The sequence below is a fragment of the Drosophila mojavensis genome, unplaced genomic scaffold (assembly GCF_018153725.1).
Source record: "Drosophila mojavensis isolate 15081-1352.22 unplaced genomic scaffold, ASM1815372v1 contig_36, whole genome shotgun sequence".
Lineage (NCBI taxonomy): Eukaryota > Metazoa > Arthropoda > Insecta > Diptera > Drosophilidae > Drosophila > Drosophila mojavensis.
Window position 1 is genome coordinate 15,991,787 of NW_025318858.1, and position 18,661 is coordinate 16,010,447.

The 18,661-nt window shown below is 37.7% G+C and overlaps 1 long non-coding RNA gene across 2 annotated transcripts; it reads right to left on the reverse strand.

Annotated features, from left to right (window-relative positions):
- Window positions 1-14,267: 14,267 nt before the first annotated feature.
- On the reverse strand, window positions 14,268-17,070 carry LOC116803917. 2 transcript variants are annotated; one of them, XR_004363936.2, is made up of 2 exons: window positions 16,828-17,070; window positions 14,268-14,740 (listed from the first exon to the last, which is right to left on the reverse strand). It is a non-coding gene; the product is annotated as an uncharacterized LOC116803917 (long non-coding RNA). The 2 variants fall into 2 exon arrangements; XR_004363937.2 differs by lacking the exon at window positions 16,828-17,070 and adding an exon at window positions 14,812-15,693.
- Between the last annotated feature and the right edge of the window lie 1,591 nt (window positions 17,071-18,661).

The following is an 18,661-nucleotide window of genomic DNA, read 5'->3' on the forward strand; positions in this document are numbered from 1 at the left end:
TTATTTTATTTTTGATGGATTTCTAAAATTATATTTAAATACCCTACTGCAGAAAATACTATTTTGAATTGAAAGAATAATTTTATTTTATTTTTTAACACTCTTAATATATTTATTCAAAATAAAAATTAATAAAAAATACATGTACCATACATATATGTACTTACATAGTTACATTTGCACTATACCATTGCCCACTTATCAGCGATGATTGCTGAACTTATAATTTCAAATTAAAAATTAAAATGAAAAGTATTTTTAAATAATTCTAATATACTAAATTTAGATTTATAAATAAGACAAACGTTTGACGTAGCCCAGGCTATTTGCAGTCAATAAGAGTTGATTAGAATTTCTGATGTAACATGGGCTGCAGTCTTAAAAAAAAAAAAAGCCTCTCACTGCTTTATAGAGCATTGCTACGTAACTTCTTACATAAAAAAATATATAATCAGAAATAGATTCAAATTAATTATTGGTAATTACTTTTTTTAATATTTAAAATTATGTATTAATTATAATTAAATAGATTTTTATGGAGAGAAACTTAACTACTTGCTTAACTAATATTTAATGTTAATGTAATGTTGCTCAGCTAAATATTAATGCTAATGATGATTGATGAAAGTTAAGGCTATTAAAAGAGTTTCACTATATCAAAAAAAATACCGCAACTTGGTTCCACTTTCAGTGCCCAGTCCGAGTGTAGAAACTAAGGTTTATAAATTATCCAAACTTTTGATTGACCTAACCCAGGCAACCTGTTCACAGTCAATAAACGTTGATTAGAAATTCCGATGCTACATCGTGGACTGCTCCGCAAATAACCTCTCTCTCACTACTCGGCAGTCGTAAGTAGTTATTTATGCGCACGCATGTGAACCCAGCCATTTAGGGGCAAAACTGGCAGACAGCAAATGATGTTGATATATGGAAAACTTGCGATGTGATTGACGTGACATTAAATGACGGGCTGACACACACAGCTTTATAGTATGACAAGCACATCACAGGCACAGACACAGACACAGACGCAGCGACAGAGATAGAGATAGAGAGACAGAGAGAGAGTGACAGTTTGACAACGACTTTGAGCAGCGACAATGGATGTGTTGATGATGCGACCGTCTAATGAATGCCACAAAAATACGAGTACTCGCAGCAACGACTTGAGCTGCCACTCGAAATCGCATTATTTATTCGCCTAGTCGACTATACGACTATTCGACTATTCGAGTATTCGAGTATTGCGTATAAGGAGCGGCGTACCCAGACGAGACGAGCGAGCGGCTTTTCACTCCGAGCTGGCGAGCTTGAGCAACTGCTTGTTATGCGCCGGGCAGGTAGATCGATAGTTTGGTGGCTGCTCTAATTGATGGTAGGGGTAGGGTTGGGTACACTCAAGTCGGGTCGAGTCGAGTCGGTAGCGTTGCATTCACAGGTGATAAATTCAATGATTATCAACACGTTGCCTCGCATCACTAATTAAAAATGCATAATAAGATGTGTGGCGATGGCAATGGCTGTGGGGTAAGGTCGGGGGGAGAGATGCGGCAGAAGTTCAAAGAGCATTTCATTTAATCGGTGCCAAGTCTCCATAGATTCGCTGCAATAATCATAAACAACGTCAGCGAACGAGCCAAGGAACGTCGAACTATGAATTTGTTGGACTCTTTACGGCCCGATCCGCTCTCTGCATAGAAATGAATGAATTTCGTTTTGGGAAACGTGCCCCTTTTTTTATGGTTATTTGATATATGAAAATTATCCAGCGTCGGTGTCGGACAGACGAACAGAGAGATAGACGGACAGACGGACAAAGCACTTTGTCGGCACATTTGCCTTCCATTTTGGTTTTTGGCATCGTTTTATTTTCGTTTTTTTTTTTTTTTTTTTACTGTGTACGTTTGGGCTGTTAGCTTTGATGGGGCGTCGCAATGCTACGGTTCGTTTCAATTTGTGTGTTTATATTTTGCATATAAATGTAAATGTATATAGGTATAAATAATGTGGCTGTGGCTCTCTGCTTTATGCGCGTTCAAGATGATTAACCATAATTTCGCTTTAATATTTTGTAATTGTATAATTTTATGGCCATTTGCATTTCGCTTCTCTTGTTTATCTGTCTCTCTCTCTCTCTCTCTCTCTGTGTGTGTCTCTTCAATTGTTTTCATGCATTATTCATGTGGCGTATGCGTGATATTTAATTGCCGCATAGGTGTGCCCAGGGGAGCCTCGGGCAGCTCAGGTACCGCGAGTACCTCCTCAGGTGTCTGGCTGTATGTCGTGTGTGGGTGTAGAACATTTGATTTTATGCCTTTCGGAAATCCATTTACGACTTGTTCTATAATAATTGCATTGAGCTCTAACAATTTATTATGTTGTTTTTCAGCTAATTTTGTTTTGTGTTTCGTAATTGCTAGGGGCACCTAGAGATATACATATGCACATAAAAATATCATAAATTTAATGATGGAATTGCTTTGAAGAGACAACGTAATACAAATTATACTTGAATTTTTACTGGTAACAAAAAAACAGTTTTTTAAAGGGTTAAGCGAAATATCAATATGTAGTTTTATGGGTTATGAATTGAAGAAATAAAGAAAAATGTAAGACAAAGATTGCAATGAAGGTAAATATATATTTTTATACTTAAACTATATTAATGCCAGCATTTTGTAATAAATGCTTTAATACATAATTGTATTCCATAACATAATCACATATTGCTGGAACTCATTGGAAAGATATATGAATGATTCGGAAGGAAATTCGTCAATTAGCTCCTTTTAAAAAGATTGTATAATTATAGTAAGTGAAGAAAAACAGTACAATATATAAAAGATGCTTTGAAAAATTATAAAAAGTATGAGATTAAAATAGCATCCAACTAAAAAGCCATAAAGTATCGGATTTATTTAAATTAAAAAATATTTTAAGTTATTTTTCCTCACCTCTATGTAATAATTCCATTATATCTAATATATATATTATTATATTTCTGTTTAAAATATTATTCTATTATATGTATTATAAATTTTATATTTATTATATTATAACAGAATTAGTAACCAGCTCAAATTAAGATTCAAATAGACTCCGCACTATAGATATTTCGCAAATGTCCTCAGAGCTCAAATATATTGAATATTGAATTATGAATAACTGAAAGCAGTTGGCATTCTAATGCAGAGGGAAGGGGAGACACATGTTTCTGAATTCGCAGAAGGTCGCTTGACATTGTTTGGCTTATCTATTGTCTTACGATCGAAACAATATGAGCAAACATTTTTTTTTTTTTTTTTTTTTTTGTTATTGTGATTTTAGCATTTTGACTGAGCCTTAAGAAAAACGGCGATGGTAAACACGTCCTTTGAAGTGATGCCGTTGCTGGCTGCCTAAGGAATGTGTGTCATGCGCACACACATACATACACACACACACGGATGCACCAGTTGAATGGGTGAAAAAGAAAGACGAAAAAGGAAATGACTGGCTGCCTAAACTGACTAAGCTGACTGGGTGACTAGCCGCTGTTTGGCCTGGCTGTGGCTCAGATTTAAGCTGGCTTTCACGACTGCCGAAGGAGCCCAGCAGCAGCAGCAGCAGCAGCAGCAGCAGAAGCAGCCACATTGACATGACAAAGGCTCAGAAGACGAACGAATGATGGGCACGTCGTCGATGTCAGCGGACTTCAAAGTCGGACTGAATATGGGTCTTCCCAGTCGCCCCCGTTCTCTCCCGCTCTCCCTCTCTCGCTCACACTCTCTACAGTAGCTGTCAAAGATATTTGTATTTCATTTTGATGATGGCATGCGGCTGACTGACTGCCGTTCAGGCTGAGCCGCCGTCGAAGCCGATTCAAACGAATTGAAAGCCAAAAACAAACACTGTAGCTACTGCCTAAATAAACGCAGACCAATCAAGCAGCAATAGAGCTGAACCAGGAGAGCCGGGGAGAGAGAGAGAGAGAGAGGTAGATGGGGAGCCAAGTAGCCTGGGATGGCAGTTCTTTTAAAACAGGCAGCGCTGTCGGTGATTTAAAATAAATATTGGTGGCTGTCACATTGACAGCAAACAAAATGTGATTGTTCGCTGATTGTTGACATTTTGTGCTACCGTGCGGCACGGTTCACCTTGGGGCGCTGTAGTTCGCGGTGGTTCGCGGTGGTGCGGTGGTGCGGTGCGGCAGTCAAAGGGATATCCAAGATATTAAATTGTCTGGCGTTGTTCGCTGTCGCATTAATAAGCCGACTCGCTGGATCTTTCGCTGCGTTCGCATTCAATTGCCAAAAAGAAGGAGACAAAACGAAAAACCAAGAAGAGAAAAAGCAACAGCAGCAGCTAAAGAAACGCCAACAATGAAAAATTTCAAGCTGTTTTTAAATGTTTTATTGGCTTTTTAATAATGTTAGCACATCAAAGGGGGCCGCACATGCGCGCCGCCGCCAAGCGGCCCGATCGAGCGAGCGAGCCCTCGTTCTACCAAGTTTCGCGCTCGAGATCCCAATGAGAGAGGAAGAAATAAATCCTCAAGTGACATGAGTCAAGCTCTTTGTGCTGCCTCGCTGCCTGAGTTAGCAGTCTTTGGACTATGCCCCCAGAGGGCAACGCGATCATAAGTAATGGATTATGCCTGCCTGATTTATATCTGCTGACCCGTTACAAATACTTTTCAATTAGCGACCAAATATGAGCGAGCGCCAGTCCCAAACCCCGAAGACACATAAATCTAGAAGAACTGCCAACCGCTGACACTGACTTGTCTCAGCCTGAGCCCCAACTAATTAGTAGAACACTTCGATATCGAATAGTTGTCCAAGTTGAAATTCAAGTGCTAGGCAATTTAATGCAAGTCGATATAGTTAATAAAAGAAAATATTAATAAATGCTCAAATTTAATTGGAATTCATGGAAAAGTAATGCTCAAATAATTCTACATTTATAAATTAAGTTGAAAAGAGATCTAAATATGTAAATTCGATATAAAATACTACAATAATAATAAAATTTAAATTATGATACGATTCTAATGAATAATACCGAAATTTGATGAGTTGTTAACAAAAATTTACATTTTTTTAAATCAAAAAGTAAAAATTAATTGAAATTAAATTAGCTTATCCAATTTTCGTATTATGTATCTATGAACATCGAATATAAATATATTTATTTTTCTTTTATGTATATTTGTACTCTTTTAATATAGTTTTTAAATATTTTTTTATTATTAGGTTTTCTTTTTTTGCAACCTTTATTTAATTACTTAATATTGAAATTTAATGTGAAGAGTAGAATTCGTACTATAATTAAAAAAAAAAAAAAAAATGAAAATAATGCACAAATTAATTGAATTTTTTTCCACTTTAATATTTTAGTATGGGTATATAATGTGTATAAGTAATGTGTTAATAGTTATTCTTTATGATAAATATAATTATATGTTATATAAATCTTTGAAACAGTATGAGCATGTTTATTATATATATTAAAACTATTCAGTTTTATAATTTATAAAGTTTTTTTTTTTTTTCATAAGCCAACAAATTGTAAAATTCTAAAGCTTTAGTTTTTATTGCCAGACTGACAAAAAGACAACCAGATGGACAGTCATACAGTCATGGGGTTTTCTGATAAGGGACATAGAATATGTTTTATTTTCACGTTTTCCTGCTACATGCAAAACCTACCTTTAAGTTCCTTATTCAACATATTTAATTTAATTCCTTAATTGTATACTTTTCAGTCAGATTTAAGTCGTATTTCTGTCATTCCTCTGCCTTTTCTCTATATAATTCAACCATTTCGCAACATTCACTAAATGAGATGTGTGAAATAAGTTAGCAGAGCTTTAATGTGGCATCATCATTTCCATAACTCGCTTCTATCTGTGCATTTTATGAGCGCTTACAGCAAGAGGAATAAAAAAGTATATTTATATACATACATACAATATATTGTCCGAGAGGACATTGGGAGAGATAAGTACAAAACGTTGCCAAGTATTTTATATTACATTTATGTGGCTGCGTGCTGTGAGTGCCAAGTGTGATAGAAATAGTTATTAAAAGCCTCCAAGAGCAAAGATGATATCCTCGACGACAGCTGGCGACTGCAGCAGTCGGGGTTTATGGCACTGCAGAGCTCTGCTGGGGTAGATAACTGGAGGCTTGTTAGAATTTATGGGCTGTGGCCAAGATGGGACACATATGATCCATGAAATGTCATAAAACTGCAATTGCGGCCAAAATTATCGAACATTTAGCAAAAGCGCAGGGGCTTAGCCATAGGTGCTTACGGCATTTATATCTCCAATACCCTAGAGAGGCGTGGCCGAAACACAGGACCTTTTGTTTTTTACGACCGTCAACAGAAGTGAACCCCCCTTGGTTTCGAATTGGATATGAGCATCAGCCACGTCGAACGATTCACACGTACGCTATTAGAGACACTAATATACATACTTTTAATAGAGCGCCCTCCGGAATCTCTGGAGCCGGAACAAAGTGTCCACCCAGGGCACGTTCAATCTGTGCTCGTAAATTTTGCACATTTTGTTTGGGCACTTGGCTTATTAGTGCCCAGGCGAAATAGGTTGGGCTACGATAAAATGGGGAGCGAACTATGTAGAAAAATTCACTAAGAGAACATGGATCAAAATAAAGGCAGAACTGCATATAGGATATTATTATCTAAGATAAATGTATAAGATATATGTATCTATTCTGTTTTTCAGGTAAGTAAGAAATCGTCAATATATCTGATTGAAGTAAATCAATGAAAAATTGATATTAAAGCAGAACTTTTTTGATATAGTTAGATATATTAGCTCTTATATGAACAGAAATTCGAGCTTCTTCAGTTTAGTTGCATACGGTTATCTATGAGTCTCTCTAATGCAATATAATTCTAATAGTAAATATTCGAATAATAAATTATATATTATACTTCTAATACACGCATGCAATTCAATATGAAATATATTTTAATTAAATTTTGCAATATTGTTATAATTTGCTATTTAATATATATTCTCAGTTGTATCGAACACAATGTGAATTGAACCGCGTCAAAGGTGGATTGCAGTCCGAAATTCACGCCAGTCCAGACCATTGAGTGGCAGAGTGCTTAGCCGAAAAAGCCACAAGGCCAAAACTCATTTAAATCAATGCCATTTGCCATTACCCCAGTTGACCAAAATGTCATTGATAAACGTCGTGTGTTAGGTGAGAATAGGTGAGAAGAGGTGAGGTGAGGTGAGGCGTTTACAAACTGTTTTGTGGGTTTGTTGCATGTTAGACGAAAGCTGTCAAAAATGTCATGGAAAATGTACAAACGCTGACGACGACGCTGACGATGACGATGACGATGATGGTGACGATGATGAGGTGACTTCTAACTAGCTGTGAAGCTCCTGTTAACGAGCTGCCCTCTGTGAACTCAGCCCGCCGCAAACACGTAGCAGTCATGTGTGAAAAGTGAGTTGCTCCTCAAAGCGAATGTGGGGTCGAGCCATCGAGCCATCGAACCACCGAACCACCGACCGAACCGAACGAACAACCAGTTACTAGAAGCTGACTAGGTTCGCTTGTTGTTGGCGCCTCACATTGAAATTAATTTAGCTAGCTTTCAATTATGTGCCACAAACATTCATGCATGAAACTAAGACACGTTTAGCATTGGGGCTACTTGCGCAGCGGGAGTCGGGTGCCCGGGGCAGGAGGCGGTGCCAGCTAGCAGGTGGCAAGCGGCAGGCGGCAGGCGGCAGCTGGTAGCTAGGTAGGTAGCTGCCAAGCGCCAGTGTGACATGACAGCCCTGACAACCCCAACAACATATTGACATTTTTGCTATACATTCCGCACGGCAGGGCGCTGCTCTCCGCTCTCCTTTCCCCTCTCTCTACAAGCTCACAACTGCCGTGTCACAGACCCAGACGGAGGCCGTACCCCAAACATGTGTGAGTGTTTATGTCGGCGTGTCAATTTTCGTTGTTGACGTGTTGCCAGCTCCGCCTATTCGACTAACCGTCGCTCTGCCCCTCCTCTGTCCATCCGTCTACGCCTCTGACTGTCCTGTGCCGCCGTCTGTCCGCCTTGTAGTAGTTCCATCCGTCTCGTATAACACTGGCCCGACTTTGACTCGTCGCTGTCGCTGTCGCCGTCGCCGTCGGTGTATTCTGTATTATTATTAAATTTTACTTTCGCCACTCAATATGGGAAATGTCATCTGTTTATGATGGCTTTTTGACATCTCTCGTTATTGAATATGTTGGCTTGTTGTTCGTTATACGTACTCCCCCTCTCCTTTCTCCTGCTCCATTATGGCATAGCATATTTTCTTTATGATTTCTCAGCTCTGGTTCGAGTTCTGGTTCTGTTGTTGTTGTTGTTGTTTTGGTTGGTTTCTTTGCCGCAGACAACTTTGATGTATTTTCAATTTTGCGGTTTTTCTTTTGGACTCCCGTCTCCCGTCTCCTGCCCCTGACTCTGCTTTTGCCACTGCCTCTGCCTCTGTCTCTGGTGCCTCAAGTGTTCAGCTTTTTGCACGGCTAAAAAATTGACGAATAGAAGCGACTTCTGTGCAGAGCAGTTAACTCACCTAAGGTCTTTGTCTGCCTGTTTGGGTCTTGACATTATTTTTCGACTTGACGGCTTTGACATGCCCATCACATTTATATTGATTTGGCTTGTATGTGCTCTCCGAAATGCCGGAAATAAACTGAAATGTTATATCTCGTTGCGTTCGCCTTGACACCGCCGCCGTCAACTTCTCATCGCGTTAATTTTAAATGGGCCATACTAAGTTATTCATCTAAATACCAGAGAAACTCTAAGCGGCATTAGATTTCTATCCCCTTAGTTGGTCAGCCTTCAGGGCTTATCGAATTATTAATAAAGACCACTCAGCTATTCAATCAGGGCTATAGATTGAACCATTTAGAGCGCAGACCCACACACGCTCACAAATCAGATCGTAAGTGGGCGCTTGCTCTGATAAATGCCGAATCGAATAAAAAAGGTCAACACGCTCGGCTACAGACAGTAGTCAGGTCCGCAGCAGCTACTTACTGTCAAGACGTGTCATAAACACATCAGCTTTACTGTCGAAACAAATAAAAATATAAACTTTGACACACACAGAGAGAGAGAGAGAGAGAGAGAGAGAGAGAGAAAGAGGGCGAGCAAATAAACGATATAAAATCAAACCAAAGATAAAAGCGAACACAGCCATAATAGACAACACAAATGAAAAAGCCAATCGTAAAGGCTGGATGGCTGCCTGGCTGGCTGGCTGGCTGGCTGGCAGGTCGGGACTTGCCTTTCAGGTTAGCTCCCAAGGGTGCGCACTCTTGAAAAGAGTCATAAAAAATACATTTTATTTTAGAAATTGCATTAAAATTGTCATAAAAGAGCAGAGAACAGAATGAGAGCAGACAACTGCGACGACTGTCACTCCTGTCCGTCTGTCCGTCTGCCCGTCTGTCTGTCTGTTGGTCTGTGGCAACCCAAATCAAATATGGGAAGCTGACAAAATGTGACAATTACTGGGGACAGTTGGCACATAGAAGAGTCGTAAATGCCAGAGGCCACAATTTAGCTCCACTCACTGCCTGGATTGGGTAAAACTAATGAGTCGGTCGGGGCTTGGTTCGACTACGACTATGACGACTACGACGACGACGACGACGACGACGACCTCGTCGAGTATAAGCCTATAAATACCTGATTCTCAAATCGCATAAAAATTATCTGACTATAAAACTTAAATGACTTAAGTGGTGTCCCATTTCCTCACACACACACACACACACACACACACACGCCGGCAATAAATAAAGCAAAACTTTTTATGTATTTCAGTTTGTTTTCGACATTTTTAGTGGCATTGAAATCAATTTTCATATCGTTAATCTTGTAAATTATGCATGTCGGATGTCATGTTAATTCATTATTCTCCCGGGACCATTTTGAAGTTGTTTTCTCTTTGTGTAGTTTTTTTTTTTTTTTTATATTTATGTATTTTTAGTATTTGGAATTTCGGCACTTTGGTAGCGCTGCTAGCTTGACTTAAGTGGGTGTTTTATGAACCTGTTTTCAAACAGTTTACGATGCCAAAGATCACATTTGTAAGAAGATAAACGATATAAACTAAAAATTATTTACATAAGAAGCGAGAAATCCAAGACGGAATAAATGATTTTATTTAACAAATGAATATCATGAAAAATTTATTATGTAGGGCGAGGAATAAAGATATATATTGATAATATTATATTAAGATAACAATGGAATAATAATAAATGGCAAACCATATTGAATACGTCAACAGCTCTATCTTAACAATAATCTTGGCAGCTCTTAAAATATAGCTATAAGAAATAGCATCACTCTTATTAAGTCACCTTATGTTACATCTATAAAATTAGTTTCTCCGGACTGTGCGAGACTTTGGTTGGGTAAACCTTGTGTTCAATTCAATTTCTATAACAATCGAATAAGCTGAAATCGAGTATTGAAATATAAGTTATACTAGCGTAATACTAGCATGCTATAGTTGAGATTGCTCGACTAGGAAATGACCTGGATTAAGTATTCATATGTGTGTATTCTTTTTTTAAATATACCAATCCTAGTACTTTTGATAAATTAAGTAAAGTTTTTATTAAATATACTAACCTTCAGAGTCAAAGTCTATCTATCGATTTTTATCGATAATAAGAAAATGGGTTGAGTCATTGATCAATCGAAAAAAATAAGCTCTTGCTGCATATAGAAAAATAAATAATTATCTATTTTTTGTAGGATATGATATTGTTGCATTCACACGATCTGTCGATTTTTATCGATAGTAAGGAAATATTAAGAAAATGGATTTGATTCATTGAACGATCGGAAAAGATAAGCTGCTGTTGCATATATTTTTACGGTTTATGATATTGTTGCGTTCACACGAACGGTTGGACGGATAGGCGAACGGACTTATTAGTCGCTAGATCGACTCAACATATCGTCCTAATTGAGAAAATCTATGATATATTCTACAAGACCATTATATCTCGAATTCCGAAATTTCAAGGTTGGGTGCAGGGTATTCAGTGAAATGGACATGCACACGATGCGACAATGAGTGCAAAAGGACCAACCACAAGGACCTCGGTTACATAAGCCCGAGGGCCTGGCAGACGCTGGCATTGTAGCTGGCAAAGCTTGTGACACATGTAAATGCGTGCTGACAGCGCTGGGGCAGCCAGTACAGAAAAAAGAGGGGGAAAACACGAAAAATAAAAGAAAACTGTCAACAAAATTAATGTCATGCGAGTGCAATGCAATGAAAAATTATGGCCCGGCTTTATGTCAATAACAAAAGGCTGGCAACGAAGCCGTCGCCCGCCGGAGCCGAGACGATGATTGATTTGACAGGACAACGTGGCGGAGCGCGCGATAGATGCAATGGACGGGATCGATTGGGTTATGCATATGGCAAAAAGGCAAACCACAACTAAACACGAGCTGAGCCAGCACCAACTGCAATTCGAAGTGCCGCAGGCCGAGCTCAAGTTCTATTAGTCTTGCAGCTTTCTGCAACTCTGCTGCGGCTCTGACCAGATATTATTATTTTTGCAAGCATTTGTCAACATTTGTAAACTCTGACAGCTCACGCCCGGTGGCGTTGCCCGATGCCTCGGGCAGTGTTTTCACTTCACCCTTCACGCCATCCATCCAGCCGTCCATCCACCCCGGCGTCTTTGACAGCTCTCGCTCCTTTTGCCCGCGCAGGCGAGAGTCGGCTTTACGCGTAATTAATAACATGTACACACAACAACTGAACCCAAGTACTTAACGCGGCGCAGGGGCAGGCGATCCTCGGGCTTATGCGTACGTCCGGAGGTGTTTACAAGTACTCCAACCCACACACACACACACACACACACACACACACACACACACACACACACATGTGCCTCTGTCCAGGGACACTGGAAATGCTCGCATATGGCCTGTGTGTGGTTTTTATGTGTTTTGCCAGGCTAAATAACACGACTCACTTAGGCGTTTATTTGCTGTATCTTTCAGCAGAGGCAAAACGGAAAGAGAGATAGATATATCTGCTTATCTGCTTTTGCGGGGCTATCTGGGAGCAGACCGATATTTTTTGGTCCGACATATTGTTTATATTTCTATGAATTCCGTATATTTACATCATTTACATTGGGGCATTGTAAGCAAGTATATTTTATATATTTTTCTCAAATATATTTATATTATTCTACTTCTTCAAAATTAATCATTCACAGTGGAACACTTTGGAACAATTGTGGAATATTTTTTTTTTTTACCAAGAGATAAATTTTAGAAAATGAAAAAAGCTTAAAATTAAGAATTTAATTCAAAATAAATTTGACAATAAATAAATTGAAAACGATACTAATGCTCATTTCAGTTTTCATTTGTTTTTTAGCGATTCCAATGGAAAAATTATTATTTTTTTTCATTAGTAAATTCTGTAGATTTTTTTTTTTTTTTTATAAATAAAATCTTTATATTTTATCATAATCAAAATGTATATACAATTTTTATTATATATATTATCCATTTTACCCATAAATCGATTTATTAAATTTTTTAATGTTTTTAATAATTTATTTGTTTTATTATTATTTTTTTAAATTTTAATTTAATAAATACATACATACAGATGTACTTTTCCCAGTGAATCCCAAATGAAACATTTTCCCCAGAAAATGTTGTTTACAATGAATGGCAAGCAAAACGGCGAATATCAAAACAGCAGCTAGAAAACGAGTTCCCCTCAATCGTACCAGGTATAGCGAATTACGCAAAGGTGCTATAGCGGCGGCAGAACTCCATCTGCAAAATGAAAGAGTCAAAGCCCACACAAATCATATTTTTCAGGGCATGGACTGAGGCATATCAAATTTCGAGCAGATTTCAATTTGATTTTATGTGCCTCCGGTGACGACAAGGGCCATGGACCCCGGCATGTCATGTCATGGGCATAATGCTGTCAGCCCATATTTCTCAACCAGAAGATCACAAACAAAGGGGTGTTTGCCCAACCTCAACCAGCCCCGGCCAGAGCCCATCCCCTGGTGCCGCACAGCTGGGGGTGTTTTTGCGGCGACTGCGGAATGACTGCCGTGAATAAAGCGATTTGTCTTCTTTGTTGTTTACGTTTGGTGTTATAAATTATGCGCTGGCTTTTCGCCCAAAACGTACGTCGCCCGTCGTAGACATATCTGAAATTGTCCAAAAATTATTTGTGCATAACAGGGATAATCATAAATCTGGCTAATTGCACTTTATTGGGGTCTTTCGTCCACATCGCTCGTCATCTAGCATACTATCTCTCTCTCTCTCTCTCTCTATGTCGCAGTCGGTGGTGGTCCATATCAATCTTCAGGATAAAATTGAATTTGACATGCTGCTCATAGGCATTAAATCTGAGCAGTTTTATAGCCTGACAAACGGCCCTCGTATAAATTTGCAGCTTTTTGACGATGCTGTCATACGATAAGACTGTATGGGGCTTAAATACCCCTCAAAGGTACTTAGATAACCTTAAATTCAATTTTAATTACATTCTAAGTACTCGCTTCATTTACAACAAGGCATGAATTAATTTGACTAGATATAATATATATTACCCATATGCATGTATTTCTTATTAATAAAAATAAATAAATAAATATTAAATACTTTTTATGAAGTTTATATCAGTTTTCTATGTTTGATTTAAAAATGTTTCTCTTTGCATAATATTATTTGACTAATCATGAGTTTTTACATAAAAATACAAATTGATTATATATACCTCAGACAATACTTATAATAATATCTTTATTTATGACAATTTTATATTATTTTTCGGCATTGCTTACCTTTGATATATACAGCATAAAATCCTGATTATACATATACATATATATAACCTATATCTGAAAATGATGTATCACTCTATATGTATACTAATATCAAATATTAAATCCTTTTATTTATTTTCGATCTCTTTATATGCCCATTGTTCCACAGACAAACAAGCTACTATATACATTCCTTATGCCAATACTCATTAACTATGTATGTAGTTAATGCTTAATCATTAGCTTGAACTAAACATATATGTAATAAGTAATCAACAATGAATGGTATCTTTATTTTCATTTTAATAATTACAGTTGTATATTATATTTACTTAAGTTTTTTATGGTAATTTCTATAAAAGACAATTTAACACTCATTCATTTATCATTGCCCAACTTTATTTGCACATCTTTCCAAATGTCTTACGCTCCTCTCAGTCCACACGAATACTTCTTAACTCTTAAGTACACACATAGAAACTGCGCTTCCTTTTGACACCCAGCCTTCTTAACTAAATCAACATCCACTTCACATACAAATAAGAGACATTTTGTGCGCACTCGACGTACGCAAGGGATTAAGACAATCCTCACAGAGGGGCACATGAAAAATGCATTACACTCGGGCCGCGGAGTCGCCGACACATAAGTAATTAGCCGAGCACGGGAGCGGAGTGGAATATGTATTAAGATTGAAGCTGAAGAGGCATTTCCATTTCCATTTTCATTTTCATTCCCATTTCCATTTCCATTTGCATTGCCTGAGCGGAGAGTGTCTCTCCAACGGTAGCGGTGGCTGTTGAAAGGCAACTCTCAAATGGCGGGACCCGGTTCCAGATTTTATTCAAATGAATCTGAAATTCGAAATGAGCATTTAGTATGCATGCGTGTGAGTGTGAGTGTCAGTGTGAGTGTGTGTAGGTACATGGCTTTTGATCTTTGTTGCGTTTGTTTGTATACAATTTGATGGCTCGTGTTGATGGATCGTAAACGTGAAATGATGTTCACGATGCCGCCGCTGCCACCGCCTCCGCCTCCATCTCCGCCAGCGACCCCGACTCCGACTCCTGCTGCGTCTGGCCCAGTGGCCTGCCTGCCCGTCTGATGGCGATGACGATGATCAACGCAACGATGACGGCACAGAAGTGTCTTTGATCATTTGCCGCGCCAGTTGGCAGTCAAAATGTTAATTTATGCGTTGCTCCCACCTACACATGGTGCAGCACAGCAGCATTAACAACTTTACAAACATGTTTGAGGTTTTTATTACGGTGTGAAAATGCTCGATTGTTCCGTAAAATAAAAAAGGATCAAACAAGTATACGGGTGGGCAATCGTGGCATTCCGGCAATGGGCCGCAGCACCAGAAACGCCCAACGATGCCGACATCAATCCCCAGCCCCGTTCCCCGTTCACCGATCTCCGTAGAGATCGCTACGTAGCTTTCGGGTGATTGATGCGCCGTGCGCACCAAAACAACAAGATCGACCACAGACACATCGCCAATGAGGTGGAGGCAACAACAGATCTTCATTATGAACAAGTTGTCGGTGAATTTTTATTGTTGGAAATCGATCAAACCACTTGACGGCTGATCAAAGCCACAGGAACCGGGCAGTCGGCGTATTTTATACGATTTAATTAATGCCTGTGTAAGTTTTATAAAATATTTTCGCAATCTAAAAATAAATTCGCAGCGCTTCTTACGAATGATCTGCATTTGAATAGTTTAAAGCTGTTCAGCTTACTACAAAATTTCTGTGAATTATGACTACAAAAGTTTATGTTTCATAAATTCAAATTTGAAAATCGGACAATATTTGTCAATGCGAATGGGAATTAAAATGAGACTGAGTATATATTTAAAGAATTTTTAATTTAATGGAAATATATTTGAGGTATTTTTTTAAGAATTTAAAGTTAATATTTGTGTTAATTTAATAAAATGAGAATTTATTTTCCGTAAGACATAAGATAATGGGAATATATTATTTATTAAATTAATAAATTATTTTATATATTTATGTAAGATTTAATAATAAATTATTTTGTATTATAATTAAAAATTATAAAATTAAAAATACAAATATTTTTCAAGGATATACGTCTTAAAAATAGATTATACATCTATGTCTAAAATCTATATACGTATTTGTATATTTTTTATGCATTGCATATATATTGGTTGATAAGGTATTTTCTGTGTTTTAATAATTAGTATTAAATTTAGAGATTATTTAATATAATAAAAATCTAAATTTAATATTCAAGCTTATTTAATAGAATGAGAATTTATTTTCTGTAATATGTAAGATAATGGGAATTCATTTTCTTTGTATGTAATATTTGTTAATACTTGATTTTATCTGTATAATTTGATGTTAAATTAATTTTTTTTTTTTTTTATTTATAATACTTTTCTGTACTTTCTGTATTTTAATAATTAATATTAATATTTTAGAGTATTTAATATAATGGGAATATGTTTTCTTTTTGTCTGCATTACTTAGTATGTAATAGTTGAGTCAATTTAATAAAATAATAATTAATTTAATATTTAATTCATTAAAAAAATATTAAATACATTGATAATTCATTTCCAACTATTTTATATAATGGAAGTTTATTTGGGAGTTTTAATTAAAATGATAATTAATATCTGATTAAAATATGTTTTTCCAAATTCGAGATACGAGATAAAACGAGATGGTGATCAAACGCGCTCTTGGAATGCAATATTATACTATATAAATTATTATATGTTAATATTATTATTCAAATAAATATCAAAGCTGAATTAAAGCTGAAATACATTCAGTATAAGGCATAAATTGGCTTAATAATTAATCAAATATTTTATATTATCAGCAATCAATTTATAGTAGCACTGAGTTTTTATATTTATAAAGAAAAGAGTTATAAATAATAATTATCCACTTACTTTTTGAAATCCAAAATTCGATTCGATAGATATAATACCCATTTACCCGCAAACCTCTCACCCAAAGAAATGCAAACACCAATGCGCTTTTTATTTAAGATATAAAATTGAGTGCTGAAATACTTTGGCAAGAGTTTCACATCAAAACAAAACTGCGCAAAATTTTTTTCGAATTTAGTAGGAGATGAAATTGTCAGGCCGGCATCAAATACTCAAGATAAATACTATGACACATGTGGACATGGCTGCTGAGGCGCAGAGGACGGCAAAAAACTGTTCGTCTGATGGCTTGATTGGCCTGCCAGCAGAGTGCATGGGCAAAAGAAACATTTGTCTCGCTTAATTTAAACAGATTTGCGAGATTATTGTCATGCCAACGTTAAGGCAACAATTTCAATTTTGCCGCGCGCAGCAATGGGAGACGCAGCTGACACACTGAACGGGACAGAGGCGAATTAACAACCTCAATCTCAGCCAGCAGCTCCAACTCCGAAGCCAACTCCAACTGCAACTCGCATGCTGTGGCGGGGGCTTGAAAAGAAAGAAAGTTTGCAGTCAACAAGGAGAACGATGCAAACGCATGCGAATCTTGACAGCCGGCAACTTTTAATGTTGCCCCAAGAAAGCACTGCAAAACGGGGCAAGCCAAACCAAAAAAAAAAAGAGCAGAACAAAATAAAAAACAGAGGCCAAGCCCAGAGCACATAATAAAAGATGCCAGCAGAGGCAGCTCCTCCGATTCCGAGTGGGCTGTTGGATGGCAGAACAAATTTGCAATGTCGCTGTGACTTTGCGCCAGCGTGACAGACACTTGCACTTCAGCTCCCGCTCTCTGCTCCACTCTCTGCCTCCCTCTCTCTGTCACAGTTTGGAATGTGCACAAGCCATATTTAAAATGCTTTGAAGTTCCACCGCCTGCAGCACCAACTCCGACTCTGTGAGGCGTTGCCTCAGAGACGGGCGCGAAGCGACTTATGTTGAATGGTTGTCCGCTTGACACGATCAGAGCAGGCTTCGCTATCTCGAGGCCCGGTTGCAGCAACACATGTCCAGTTTTAATTGCTGCCATCAATGAATGAATCAGCTAACGGCCCCAGCTGACAGCCTGACAGCTGGACGGGCAGATAGACAGACAGTCGGACGGGCCGACTCTCCATCTAGCTGTTTAGCTAACTGCCAACTAGCTACTCATTTCCGGAAGTTGAAATAACTACTCGTAGCTTATCTTTATCGCAACCGTTGCTACTACTCGCTACTCGCTGCAAAGTCATTAGACTCTGTCACTCTGTCAGTCTGTCACTCTGTCAGTTTGTCTGCCAGTCAACTCTGCAGCAGCAGTTAGTCGAGCTTTGAGCTCAGACACTTGATCTCTCCTGTCAACTAGGCTCACGTCAAACTGTTTGGACAAGCTGTTCGAGTACATCATGTCAAACAGATGCAACACAATGGCGCAGCCATGACGCGTTCAACTAATTTTGTTAGCGATACGCCATGCATGGCGAATGCTCAATTACCAAATGATAATCGTGTGGCAAGCGAGATCATTTTTAGTTAGTTAGGCACAGCGATCGAGAGAGGGCGGATCTATTAAACCAGTTTTTAGATATAGCATAGAAAACTTTCTCCATATTCGTGCTTGACAAATGATGAATGCAATTAGTTCATGAAAATTTTGAAGAGAACTACAATATATATATGAGTAGAGCTTGGGTCTTGACAGGTTAGAGTACTTTATATTATTTTGCAAATCAAGTACAAATATCTATATATTAAAAAATATATATGTATATTAAATAAAATTTCTAATATTACCAAATAAATGAAATAACTTTTT